The sequence below is a fragment of the Ovis aries genome, chromosome 5 (assembly GCF_016772045.2).
Source record: "Ovis aries strain OAR_USU_Benz2616 breed Rambouillet chromosome 5, ARS-UI_Ramb_v3.0, whole genome shotgun sequence".
NCBI classification, from domain to species: Eukaryota; Metazoa; Chordata; class Mammalia; order Artiodactyla; family Bovidae; genus Ovis; species Ovis aries.
This window is the reverse complement of record NC_056058.1, coordinates 95,650,615-95,665,970: the sequence shown is the minus strand read 5'-3', so window position 1 is coordinate 95,665,970 and position 15,356 is coordinate 95,650,615.

Sequence of the window (15,356 nt, the reverse complement as noted above, 5' to 3'; positions counted from 1 at the left end):
AGATAATCTTTGGATTCCTTATAAAGAAAGACCTAGATTTAGGAAATAGTACTTATGTTAAATAATGAAAGATGAGATTACTTGGTAAAGTAGAATTTAAAAAATAGTTTTCAGATTGTTTTCAAGTCCCTATACAAGGTCTCCAGGGGGGCTTCATGTGCCAGATTTTCTATTGTTAAAGACCATTAGCCACCCTGTCCTTCAGTTAAAAATATTTACCCAACCTTTGCTTGAAATGGGATTGGTAAGTAAAACTCCCAAATGAATGAAATGTTTAATTTTAATTTCATGTTCTTCTCTACATTTGAGTTTTGACCTAAATATTAAATTGAAGAGGTATAAACAGTCTCAAGGAATTTCCTAGCTTATAATGATTCTATTAAATGATCATTGCCTGCATTGATGACATACATATTAACACTTCACATGCAGAAATGTGCATTGCCTTGTGATTTCCAGTCTGTAGAATGAGCTGTGGAGTTGAACTTTGCCTCTGGTGGTGTAGTTTCACTGCTAAGTCTAGGTGTGGTTTTCTTTAAATTTATTTGCTCAGGTCTTGCCTCTGCCCAGTTAGTTTTACTTTCTGGAATTCCTATGGTATTCTAGCCTGTGACTTTTGAACTTCGGTTCCCTGTCTCAACAGCTTTACTGTTTTTCCTTCTCTTTCCATTTTTGTGCTAAGTATCTTCAACTTAACCACTCCCCATAAAGTCATTTCCACTTAGATATCTAATGTGTGTGTGCTCAGTCATATCCAACTTTTTGCGACCTTATGAACTGAAACCTACCAGGTGCCCCTGTCGATGGAATTTTCCAGGCAAGAATGCTAGAGTGGATTGCCATTTCCCCTTCAAGAGGATGTTCCCAACTCTAGGATAGAACCCGTGTCTCCTGCATTGGCAGGCGAATTCCAAAGATATCTAATAGATACCTAATTTTAAAATAGTAAAACTTGATTCAATTCTATACCAATGACAGCTAAAAAAACTTCCAAATGTTCTATAATTTTTGATGACTATACTCAGCATTCACAGTTCTCTAATCTGTGACACTTTCCCTCTAGCTACTTCTGTTTGTTTTGCCTCACTCACGTTTCTCCCATTGTTTTTCCGAATACACCCAAGAATAATCTTGGGTCTTTGGATCAAGAGTGTTTTCATCCCTCCCCAATTTGCAAGAAACATATTCCCTCACCTAATTGAAGTCTCAGCTTAAGTATCATCTCAGGTCTCAATATAAGTTCCTTGCCCTTATTTTTACATTCCTTATCTTGCTTTCTCTTCTAATGCTGAACCATTATTTGACTTTTTTTTTTTTTTTTGGTTATTGGCTGTCCCTTCACTAAAATGTAGTTTTACTTTATTTTGTTCACTGCTGTATCCACAGCACCTGAAACAGTGCCTCACATATCAGTTCTACTTTTTCTTCATTATTTTGATGTCTCCCAGAAATGCTGTTCCATAAATGCCAGCCTTATCAAACTTTTCTTTCTTGCCACTGTTACCCAATAGGTTAGTATTAATGGAAACTTGTGTGTTACCAGCATCTCTCTTACTAGTCTGTTTACTATGTTTCAGTTTTTAAGTCTAATAAAAAGCATCTGAGACACTTGAGAAATATAGAAACAACTAAGTCTCATTTTCTATGAATTAAAAGTTGGTAGTGAAGGGCCCAAGTAATATTTATAGGGATTTTAATATTTATTTTATTGATGTGAATAACAGGTTAATCCCACTGTTACAAATAAATATGCATATGCTTACAAATAAATGAAAAATTGGTTTCTGTAGCTTATGGCTCCTTAGGTAATCTAATGATACTTTGTGAAGAAATGTTTAGAGATGTGTTTAGGTATGTAATAGGAAATTATAAGACATTTTAATGTATACTTCTGAAAGGAAATGTGTTTACATGGCATGCCATTATCTTTTCCTACTGACAAGTAAAGAACAACTTGTAAAGACACTATAATGCAAGAGAAATAGGTTGCATTTGCAGTATTTTTAAAGTGAAATACAAAAATCCCCTTTTTATTACTGTGTAACATTTCTTGGATGTACTACAGTTTGTTTCTATCCATTCACCAACTGGGTTTTCAGTCTTTGGGTTATTATGAATTACGGTGCTATAAACATTTCATGTAAGGGTTTCTGGTAGACATATTCTTTTCTTTCTTTGGTAAATACCATGGAGTGGGATTGCTCAGTGGTATGGTAAAACATATGTTTTACTTTATAAAAAACTGCCGAATCATTTTTCAAAGTGGATATACCATTGTATATTCCCACCAGATGAGAGTTCTTATTACTCTATTCATGTTAGTATTTTGTAGTGTAGGTTTTTTTTTTTTTCATTTTAGCCATTCTGACAAGTGTGCAGTGATAATTTGCATTTCCCTAATGATGAGTGGTAACAGCTTTTAGTGTCTTTATTTGCCATCCTTATCTCTTCGGTAAAGTATCTGTTCATGTTTTTGTTCCAATTTTATAAAACAACTGTTGATACAAGTCATCTATAGAATAAGTTGCAAAGGTTTTCTCCAGGTGTATGACTTGTGTTTTCATTTCTTAATGATCTCTTTTGAAATGCAGACTTTAAAAAAAATTCCCATAAAGTCCAGTTTATCCACTTTTTTTTCTTTTATGGTTCATTAATTGTGTATAGAAATCTTTGCCTAACTAGAGGTCACAAAGATTTTTCTATGTTTTCTTCTAGGAGGATTATACTTTTAAGTCTATGATTCATTTCAAGTTGATTTTTATATGTATTATGAGTATGGATCAAAATTGTGTGTAGGGGTAAGTTTTCTCACTCTTTGTTTTTGGAATATGTATATCCCATTTTTCTAATACCACTTGTTAAAAAGACTGCCCTCTACGTGTGGATCTGTTTCTGGGTTCCCTATACTGGTCTATTAGTTCATATATCTATGCTAACACCATACTACCTTGATGACTTTATAGCAAATCATGAAATCAAGTAGTATGAACTTTAAATTTTGTTCTGTTTCAAAATCATTTTGACATTCTAAATTCCTTTGCTTTTTTATGTATATTTTAGGATTAACTTGTCAATTTCTACCAGGAAGCCTGCTAGGGTCTTTATTGAGATTATATTGAATCTATAATCAATTTGGAGAATACTGACCATTTAACAATAATTGAGACTTCTAACTTATTTACACTTGATGTATTTCCTTTGTTAGGTTTTAATCAGGTGCTGTGATTTTTCAGTGGAGACATATTATATGGTTAAATTTACCCCTTAGCAACTCATATTTTTCTACAATTATGTTTTATTTTAATTTTAGTTTTTAAGTGTTCATTGTTTTGGGGATTTAACCTTTACTCTGTGACCTTGCTCTCCTTTCATGAATCACAGCCTAGTCACAGGGAAGGGGTTTGCATAACTCACTGAAGCAATGTAGCCATGCCTTGCAGGGCCACCCAAGACAGACAAGTCATAGTGAAGAGTTCTGACAAAATGTAGTCCACTAGAGGAGGGAACAGCAAAGCAGGCCAGTATTCTTGCCACAACAACCCCATGAACAGCATGAAAAGGCAGAAAGATATGACACTGGAAGATGAGCCCCAGAGGTTGGAAGATGTCCAGTATGCTACTGGGGGCTTCCCTGGTAGCTCAGATAGTACAGAGTCTGGCTGCAGTGCGTGAGACCTGAGTTCAATCTCTGGTCAGGAAGATCCCCTGGAGAAGGAAATGGCAACCCACTCTAGTATTCTTGCCTGGAAAATCCCATGGACAGAGGAGCCTGGTGGGCTGCAGTCCAGGGGGCGGGGTGGTCACAAAGAGTTGGACCCAACTGAGCGACTTCAATTTCACTTTCACATGCTACTGAGAAAGAGCGGGGGGCAATTACTAATAGCTCCAGAAAAAATGAAGTGGCTGAGCCAAAGCAGAAACAATGCTCAGTTGTGATGTATCTGGTGGTGAAAGTAAAGTCCGATGCTGTAAAGAACAATATTGCATAGGAACCTGGAATGTTGGGTCCATGAATTAAGGTAAATTGGAAGTGGTCAAGCAAGAGATGGTAAAATTGAACATTGACATTTGAGAAATCAGTGAACTAAAATGGATGGGAATAGGAGAATTTAATTCAGATGACCATTGTATCTACTACTATAGGCAATAATCTCTTAAAAGAAATGGAGTAGCCTTCATCGGAGAAGGCGATGGCACCCCACTCCAGTACTCTTGCCTGGAAAATCCCATGGATGGAGGAGCCTGGTAGGCTGCAGTCCATGGGGTCACGAAGAGTTGGACATGACTGAGTGACTTCACTTTCACTTTTCACTTTCATGCATTGGAGAAGGAAATGGCAACCCACTCCAGTGTTCTTGTCCCAGGGATGAGGGAGCCTCATGGGCTGCCGTCTCTGGGGTCGCACAGAGTCAGACACGACTGAAGCGACTTAGCAGCAGCAGCAGCCTTCATAGTCAACAAGAAAGTCTGAAATGCAGTACTTGGGTGCAACCTCAAAAACAACAGAATGATCTTGGTTCATTTCCAGGGCAAATTATTCAACATCACAGTAATCCAAGTCTATGCTCCAGCCACTGACACTGAAGAAGCTGAAGCTGACTAGTTCTAGGAAGACCTACAACACCTAGAACTAACACCAAAAAAGAGAAGTCCTTTTCATCATAGAGGATTGGAATGCAGAAGTAGGAAGTCAGGAGATACCTGGAATAACAGGAAAGTTTGGCCTACGAATACAAATAGAACAGGGCAAAGGCTAAGAGTTTAGTCAAGTGAACATGCTAATCAGAGCAAACCTCTTTTCCAACAACCCATGAGACGACTCCACACATGGACATCACCTGATGGCCAATTCCAAATCAGACTGATTATGTTCTTTGCAGTCTAAAATGGACAAGTTCTATACAGTCAGCAAAATGATGACCAGGAGCCGACTGTGGCTCAGATCATAAGCTCCGTATTGCAAAATTCAGACTTAAATTGAAGAAAGCAGGGAAAGCCATGAAGCCATTCAGGTATGACCTAATCAAACCCCTGTGATTATACAGTGGAGGTTACAAACATTCAAGGGATTAGATAGAGTGCCTGAAGAATTATGAGCAGAGGTGTGTAACATTGTACAGGAGGAAGGATCAAAACCGTCACAAAGAAAAAGAAATGCAAGAAGGCAAAGTGGTTATCTGAGGTGGCTTTACAAACAGCTAAGGAAAGAAGAGAAGTGAAAGGCAAGGGAGAAAGGAAAAGATGTATCCAAGTGAGGGCTTCCCAGGAGGTGCTACTGGTAAAGACCTGCCTGCCTATTCAGGAGACCTAAGAGATGGTGGTTTGATCCCTGGGTCGGGAAGATCCCCTGGAGGAGGAAATGGCAACCCACTCCGGTATCCTTGTCTGAAGGACCCTGTGAACAGAGGCGCCTGATGGTCTATAGCCCATAGGGTTGCAGAGTAAGACACGACTAAAGGAGCTTAGCACACATGCAAGCATACCCACCCGGATGCAGAGTTCCAGAGAACAGTAAGGAGAGCTAAAAAGGCCTTCTTAAATGGACAATACAAATGAATAGAGGAAAACAATAGAATGGGAAAGACTCGAGATCACTTCAAGAAAATTGGAGATACCAAGGGAATATTTCATGCAATGATGGGCATGATAAAGGAGAGAAATGATAAGGATCTAACAGAAGCAGATTAAGAAGAGATGGCAAGAATACACAGAACTATACAAAAAAAATCTTCATGACCCAGAAAACCAGGATATATAGTCACTCACCTACAGCAAGACATCCTAGAATGCGAGGTCAAGTGGACCTTAGGAAGTATTACTATGAACAAAGCTAGTGGAGCTGATGGAATTCCAGCTGAGCTATTTCAAATACTAAAAGACGATGCTGCACTCAATATGTCAACAAATTTGGAAAACTCAGCATTAGCCAAAGAATTGGAAAAGGTCAGTTTTCATTCCAATCCCAAAGAAGGACAATGCCCAAAGAATGCTTAAACTACTGTACAATTGTGCTCATTTCACATGCTAGGAAGGTTATGCTGAAAATCCTTTAAGCGAAGCTTCAACAGTATGTGAAGAACTCCGGATGTGCAAGATGGGTTTAGAAAAGGCAGAGGAACCAGAGATCAAATTTCCAACATTATCTGGATCATGGAGAAAGCAAGGGAATGCCAGAAAAACATCTGCTTCTGCATCTTTGACTGTGGGGATCACAGCAAACTGTGGAAAATTCTTAAAGAGATGGGACTATCAGACCACCTTACCTGCCCTCTGAGAAACCTGTAGGTTGGTCAAGAAGCAACAGCCAGATCCCAACATGGAACAACTGACTGGTTCAAAATTGGGAAAGGAATATGACAAGGTTGTATATTGTCACACTGCTTATTTAACTTATATGCAGAGTGAGTGAGTGAGTGAAGTCGCTCAGTTGTGTCCGACTCTTTGCGACCCCGTGGACTGTAGCCTACCAGGTTTCTCCGTCCATGGGATTCTCCAGGCAAGAATACTGGAGTAGGTTACCATTTCCTTCTCCAGGGGATCTTCCCGACCCAGGATCAAACCCAGGTCTCCCGCATTGGAGGCAGATGCTTTAACCTCTGAGCCACCAGGGAAGCCCTCTATATGCAAAGTACCTCATATGAAATGCCGGGCTGGGTTAATCACAAGCTGGAATCAAGATTGCCAGGAGAAATATCAACAACCTTAGATATGTAGATGATACCACTCTAGTGGCAGAAAGTGAAGAGGAACTAAAGAACCTCTTGATGGCGGTGAAAGAGGAGACTGAAAAAGCTAGCTTGAAACTCTACATTCAAAAAACTAAGATTAACCAAAAAAAGCAAAAAGCTAAGATCATGGTATCTGCTCCCATCACGTCACTGAAAATAGATTGGAAAAAGTGGGAGCGGTGATAGATTTTATTTTCTTGAGCTCCAAAATCATTGTGGAGGGTGACTGCAGCTGTGAAATTAAAAGTTTCTTGCTCCTTGGAAGGAAAGCTATGACAAAACTAGACAGCATATCAGAAAGCAGAGACATCACTTTGCTGACAAAGGTCTCTATAGCCAAAGATATGGTTTTTCCAGTGGTCATGTACAGCTGTGAGAGTTGGGCCATAAAGGCTGAGAGCCAAAGAATTGATCCTTTCAAACTATGGTGCTGGAGAAGACTTGAGAATCCCCTGGACAGCAAGGAGATCCAACCAGTCCATCCTAAAGGAAATAGACTGTGGATATTCATTGGAAGGACTGATGCTGAAACTCCAATACTTTGGCCAGCTGATGTGAAGAGCTGACTCAATGGAAAAGATGCTGATGCTGCGAAAGATTGAAGGCAGAAGAAGTGGGTGACAGAGGATGAGGTGGCGGGATGGCAGCACTGATGCAATGGACATGAATTTGAGCAAACTCAGAGAGATGATGGAGGAGAGAGAAGCCTAGCATGCTGAAGTCCATGGGGTTACAAAGAGCTGGACACAAGTCAGAGACTAAGAAACAGCTAGAGTTTAATACTTAAAATGAATAAAATCATACAGTGGTGATTATATTTTTATTTATTTACCCACTCTTTTTTGTCTGACTTTTGTCTCTTTTGTCTGTTCCACATAGTGTTTTTGAGATTAACTCATGTTGTATGTATCTGCGGTTCCTTCTTACTGCTTTGTAAAATTCTGCTGTATGGCTGTACTGATCAGCTCACAAACGAGTTTCCAGTGTTTGGCTAATACATGGAACACAGACTGGTTCCAAATAGGAAAAGGAGTCCGTCAAGGCTGTATATTGCCACCCTGCTTATTTAACTTATATGCAGAGCACATCATGAGACACATTGGGCTGGAGGAAGCACAAGCTGGAATCTAGATTGCCGGGAGAAATATCAATAACGTCAGATATGCAGATGACACCACCCATATGGCAGAAAGTGAAGAGGAACTAAAAAGCCGCTTGAGGAAAGTGAAAGACGAGAGTGAAAAGGTTGGCTTAAAGCTCAACATTCAGAAAACGAAGATCATGACATCTGGTCCCATCATTTCTTGGCAAATAGATGGAGAAACAGTGGAAACAGTGGCTGACTTTAATTTTCTGGGCTCCAAAATCACTGCAGATGGTGACTGCAGCCATGAAATTAAAAGACGCTTACTCCTTGGAAGAAAAGTTGTGACCAACCTGGACAGCATATTAAAAAGCAGAGACATTACTTTGTCAACAAAGGGTCCATCTGGTCAAGGCTATGGTTTTTCCAATAGTCAGGTATGGATGTGAGAGTTGGATAAAGAAAGCTGAGCGCTGAAGAATTGATGCTTTTGAACTATGGTGTTGGATAAGACTCTTGAAAGTCCCTTGGACTGCAAGGAGATCCAACCAGTCCATCCTAGAGGAGATCACTTCTGAGTGTTCATTGAAAGGACTAATGTTGAAGCTGAAACTCCAATACTTTGGCCCCCTGATGGGAAGAACTGACTCACTGGAAAAGACCCTGATGCTGGGAGATTGAAGGCAGGAAGAGAAGGGGACAACAGAGGATCAGATGGTTGGATGGCATCACCGACTCAATGGACATGAGTTTGAGTAAACTCCGGGAGTTGGTGAAGGACAGGGAGGCCTGGCATGCTGCAGTCCATGAGGTCACAAAGAGTCAGACACGACTGAGCGACTGGACTGAACTGAGCAGTTGTCATCTAGCACCCTGGACTCTGTTTAATTTAACAACCTGAGTTCCTTCCTCGCACTGTTTCTCCACACCTGAGCTCCTGCATAACTTATTTTCTGGTCGGTAGAACTCTAGTTAACAAAAATTTTACTCTAATTGTAAATGATGTGAAACTAAGACAGACAAAAACAAAACACCACCTCACCTATATTTTTTCAGCCATTTTAGCTTCTGTATAAGTATTTTACATTTAGTATGGAATTCAAGATAGTCTTTTCCCATTCTGGAAGGAAGAGGGCAAAGAAATGGTTTACTAGTGACTAGTTGCTGTCAGAAAGTTAGGTCGGATTCCTTCCTATTCCTTTCATTGAGCTTCTCACCTCTTTGCTCCATTACAATGAACTTTTCTTACACATAGAATATCTTTTGAAACCGTCCCTTCTTCCCTGCTCCAAGAATGCAGAGGGTTCCGAAGCATTTTTCCCATTTTATTTCTAGCTGTAACATGTCATGGGTTCACAAAGAGTTGGACACTACTGAGCGACTGAACTGAACTGAACTGATAACATGTCAACACTGACAGGCAAATTCTTTAGAGGTTGAAATTAAATTATGTAACTAATAATTGTATTTATTTGGGTTGATGACACAATTAATAGTAAAGAACACATACTAGTATTTAACATGGCTGCTGTTGCTGCTTAGTTGCTCAGTCATGTCTGACTCCTTGACCCCATGGACGGTAGCCCACCAGGCTCCTCTGTCCATGGAATTCTCCAGGCAAGAATACTGGAGTGGGTTGCCATGCCCTCCTTCAAGGATCTTCCCAACCCAGGGATCATGCCCAGGTCTCCCACATTGCAGGTGGATTCTTTACCAGATGAGCTACCAAGGAAGCCCCATTTTAACATTATTGTTGGTCAGTTTCTACTTGAGCAAACATAACTGGTTACAAATAAATCTGAGATGATATGGTAATCCTAAATATTATACAGCTGGGTTACTCTGCCTTTATCTTGTGTTCTAAACCTGCTCTCCAACCATAGCAGAGACTCCTATGGCAAGTTTGTACTTTGTGATTGTTAGGGTTCTCCAGAGGAAAAAAAGATATATCTTCTCTGTCTCTCTTCCTCTCTCTCAGAGTTTGGTTTATTTTAAGGCATTGGTTTACATGATTGTGGGGCTGGCAAGTCTAAAATCCCTATGGCAGGCCCACAGCCCGGAAATGAGTTTGGGTTTCTCTGTTGCAGTCTGGAGGTGAAATTCTTTCTTATTTTTGAAGCCTCAGTCTTTGCTCTTAAGGCCTACAGCAGACTGAAGAGGCCCACCCACATTATGGGGTTGGTGGAGGGAGGGTCATCGGCTCTCCTCAAAGTCTCTTGATTCAAATGTTAATCGCATCTAAAAGTATGGCTTCCCTGATGGCTCAGTTGGTAAAGAAGCCACCTGTAATGCAGGAGACGTAGGTTTAATCCCTGGTTCAGGAAGATCCCCTGGAGAAAGAAATGGTAACCCCACTCCAGTATTCTTGCCTGGAAAATCCCATGGACAGAGGAGCCTGGCGGGCTACAGCCCATGGGATTGCACCAGTCATACATGACTTAGCGACTAAACCACCATCACCACCACATCTGAAAAATACCTTCACAGCAACATCTAGACTGGTGTTTGACCAAACAACTGAGTATGGTAGCCTAGCACAGCTGACACATAAAATTAACCATCGCCATGATCCTGCCACTCCTTGGCCATAGCTAACTGAGAAAAGATGCAGGACATTTTAAGCAGGACTGATCAAGTTTCTCTCTTGGGAATTCATTATGAGGGACTTAGGGACTCTTGTGGGTCTTTGTTGATCCCTTGACCTAGAAAGGTATACACTGGTTGCCTTCAAAGGAGCAAAAGAAACGAATCGCCAGTCTAGGTTCGATACAGGATACAGGATGCCTGGGGCTGGTACACTGGGATGACCCAGAGAGATGATATGGGGTGGGAGGTGGGAGCGGAGTTCAGGATTGGGAACTCATGTACACCCATGGCAGATTCATGTCAATGTATGGCAAAACCAATACAGTATTGTAAAAAAAAAAAAAAAAATTTTTTTTTTTCTAAAGAATGAAACAGACGTGCAGAGAGCAGCAAAGACAGGACACTAGAGCAGCCTAGTGTATTATCTTATGGGGCTTCGGCTGTATTTATTGCTCTTATTTTGTAAGACAATGTTAGGTCTTTTATCAAACAAATCTATTTTTATTAAGTTTGACTGAGTTTACATTTTTTACCACAAAGTCATCCCTAAGTGAAGTCGCTCAGTCGTGTCCCACTCTTTGCGACCCCGTGGACTGTAGCCTACCAGGCTCCTCCATCCATGGGATTCTCTAGGCAAGAGTACTGGAGTGGGGTGCCATTTCCTTCTGCAGGGGGTCTTCCTGCAGGGATCGAACCCGGGTCTCCCTCATTGGAGGCAGATGCTTCAACCTCTGAGCCTGAAACCTCAGCTTTCATCCAAAACTAAGATACTATTTTTACATACCATGTTTTTTCTCATTTCTGTGGTCAACTGTCAATAGCTGTTAAGTTTAGAGAAGTTTTTATTTGATTTGGTAATAGAGAATTAAATTCCTGACGTTGACAAATCTCAGCCAAGTGGAAGGATATTAATGCAGATGGAGAAGGATGTTAATGCAAATGAAGAAAGCATGTGAGGTGTGGAAACAGAAACTGTGGTGCACAGATATTTTCAAGAAATTCAATGGTGAAGGGGAACAGAGAAATAGGCCACTATTTACAGGGTTATATGAAATGTGAGCAAGATTTTTTTCCTAGGAGCAGAGGTTGCTTGAAAGGGAGGCAGATACTTAAGGATATTTTTCATTTATGGAAATGACCCAGTAGAAAGAAAAAATATGACGCAGGGGAGAGGGGATGACTGCAAAGATCATGGCTTTATAGAGGTGAGAGTTCATAGCACAGGGGAAGGAGGTGGTCCCTAAGAGTTCCTTTCCGCAGCAAAAGAAGCCATGTGTGGCTGGGGTTGCTCACAGGCTGGTAATTCTGGAGGCTGCATTTATTTTCTCACTACTACAAACCAAGTTCAGTCACCTAAGAAATGGAGAAGAGAGAAGTTTAATAACGATGGAAAATGGTGAAATGTTTCTCTTAAAGGGAAAGAAAACAGGTAAGGAAGAGACATGTAATGGCACTGCTGTTAACTAACTAAAAATGACCAAGATACCCCAACAAGTGACTCCCTGTGACTATATTTTTTATCCCTGAAATGGACAGACCTGCTTACCTTTCAAATGTGTAAAACGGGAATAAGAACAGTTGATCGCTCTTATTGAGCACTTTACATATATGCTTTTAGTTTTTCATGGCACCTATGAGGCCAGTAGTTTAACCATTTTTTTGTTGTAGAAACTGACTGAGAGAAGTTAATTCTCTCAAGATCACGGCTAGGGATGGCGGGGGATAAAATCCAGATACAGTTATTTCAAATTTCACTGTGCCCTGCTCTTTCCACGATGCCACACTTTCTCGATAATGTGCTTGTCATCTACTGATGGCCTCAGGGTATGGAGTCTCCCGGGGCGCAGACTGTCAAGCAGAGAGGAAGCTGCAGGGAGACTTAAAGGTAAAACTCCCCATTTACATTGAATTAGTTAAACAATCTTTCTTTTTTAACCCCAAACTTACGGGCTGATTTTACATTCAACTGATAGAGTGTCTGTATTACATCTAGGGACCCTTGAATATTATCTGGATGTCTCTGGAAAGCAAAATATCTTGCTTGGTGAGTAAGCTGATTTCTTTTGATTCACTGGGTTGTCAAATCCTAATTTTCAGAATCCTGTCACGAGAGCCACATTTCATTAAAAAAAACTGTGAGAATATGTGAGACGTAGTCATTCGTTCAGCAAAAAGTAAATGGAATTCTGTTTCTAAAATGCCATATGTCCAAATATGTACTTCATGTGTTCCAACCATTAGCCACCAGAGGGCAGTATGAATCCACCCAATAAACGGAACCAAAGGGAACCAAAGATTCGACAGGCGTTCTGAAAAATTTTGCTTGGAGATTAAAAAAAAATTTTTTTTTAAATTAAGAGTCTCTTCAAAAAGTTTAAGTTATGTTTAATAAATTTCAAAATAAGGACATAATTTTTGTATGTTATAATACAGGATATAATTTCAGGTATATTTGAAATATCGATAAAAATTTACATCACTTTTTGCATATATCCAAAGGCAATAAAATACCATGGCAATTTGATACACATCATCATCCATTTAAAAATAGTGAGTGGAGGGGAGGGAAGACTCCAGGTGGTTCTCCTCTACCCCTGCCCAACCTGGTCTTATTCTTGTATTTAATTAATTAAACAATTTGTTTTTAACCCCTAAAAAGTTTACATGGAAAATGCTTTCTTAAGCAATTAGAAAATATGTATTTTTCTATTTTCTTCTTAACGTGTATATAAATTCCACTTCCATCAGAATATATATATACTTGTAGAATTTTCATCATCCTCACATTCCTCTGCAACAAAATCATAAATAAATTGAAATTATTATAGTTATTACTAACATACAATTGATCACAATAGTGCATGTATATTATAAATGTTGATAACTATTAAAACTAAAAAGTAAAAATGTATTAAATGTAGATATTAATGAGAAGGATGAGGATATATCCATTTTAGAATAAAATGAATTCAGCATCAGTTTTATTTTTATTATGCTGACAAACTCAATCACATCATTAAGTAGTAGATGGAAAAGGAAGGATTTTTGCTTTGGTAATGTCACAAAGTTATTTGAATCCCCCCAGGTAATGTGAGGAAAGTCACATAGTTACTGATCATCAGAAATGTTTTAATGATTCAATTCACATGATAGTATACATGTTAGAATGTTGAATCGCCAGTCTATGTCTGACGCAGGATGCAGCATGCTTGGGGCTGGTGCATGGGGATGACCCAGAAAGATGTTATGGGGAGGGAGGTGGGAGGGGGTTCATGTTTGGGAATGCATGTAAGAATTAAAGATTTTAAAATTTAAAAAAAAAATAAAATAAATAAAATTTAAAAAAAAAGAAAGAAAAGAAATGTTTTAATGATCTAATAGTTGATGACTGATTTAGATCTTCCTAATTTGTGGTAAGAAATAATTTAAAATTATTTTATTTGCTTTTTGCAAATGATGCAACTAACAAGGGATTAATCTCCAAAATGTACAAATAGATGGTGCAGCTCTACGTCAAAAAAGCAAACAACTCAATCACCAGATGGACAGAAGATCTAAAGAGACAGTTCTTCACGGAAGACATACAGATGGCCAAAAAGTACATGAAAAGATTCTCAGCCTAATTATTCAGTTCAGTTCAGTTGCTCAGTTGTGTCTGACTCTTTGTGACCCCATGAATTGCAGCATGCCAGGCCTCCCTGTCCATCACCGACTCCTGGAGTTTACTCAAACTCACGTCCATCGAGTTGGTGATGTCATCCAGCCATCTCATCCTCTGTCGTCCCTTTCTCCTCCTGTCCCCAATCCCTCCCAGCATCAGGGTCTTTTCCAATGAGTCAACTCTTCGCATCAGGTGGCCAAAGTATTGGAGTTTCAAATTCAACGTCAGTCCTTCCAATGAACACCCAGGACTGATCTTTAGGATGGACTGGGTGGACCTCCTTGCAGTCCAAGGGACTCTCAAGAGTCTTCTCCAACACCACAGTTCAAATGCAAATCAAAACTACAATACGGTATTACCTCACACCAGTCAGAATGGTTACAAAAAGTCTACGCATAATAAATATTAGAGAAGGTGTGGAGAAAAGAGAACATTCCTACACTGTTGGTGGAGACGTAAATTGGTATAGCCGCTGTTAAGAACAGTATGGCAGTTCCTTAAAAACCTTAAAATATAACTACCAGATGATGCAGCGATCCCACTCCTGGGCCATACCTAGAGAAAACCATACTCTAAAAGGATACGTGCACCCTGATGGCGAATGCAGCAGCACTAACTGCAAGGGCCGAGACAGGGAAGCAGTCCATCGACAGAGGAATAGACAAGGAAGATGAGGTAGGTATGTATGTGGTGGACTAATACTCAGCCATAGGAAAGGATGAAATCACGCCATTTGCAGCCACATGGGTGGACCCAGAGATTATTAGACTAGGTAAAGTAAGTCAGACGCATGGCATATACGCTCACGTGTGGACTCTAATTTAAATGAAAAGATACAAATGAACTTATTTACAAGACAGAAGCAGACTTATAAATACCCAAAACAAAACTCATGGTTACCAAAGGGGAAAGGTGGTGAGAGGAGTAAATCAGGAGCGTGGGATGAACACACATACCCTCCATATGTAAGACAGAGACCAACAAGGACCCACTGAAGAGCACACAGTAATCTAGCCATGTTCTGTGGTAACATATACACGAAAAGAATCAAAAAAAGAGAATGAGTATAAGTGTAACTGAATCACTTTGTTGTAAACCTGGAACTAATATAACATTGTAAATCAACTATACTCCAATCAGATTAAAATATTAAACTAAGTTCCATAACAAAAATAAACTATTTGATTTGCAAAATGACTGTTACCTATTCATTAGAGTCATTCAATTGCTTAAGTAATATTGTTAATTATGCCCGGGCTTGATGCTCCAGAGTTTTTCAAATCAGGGCATTGTTCCA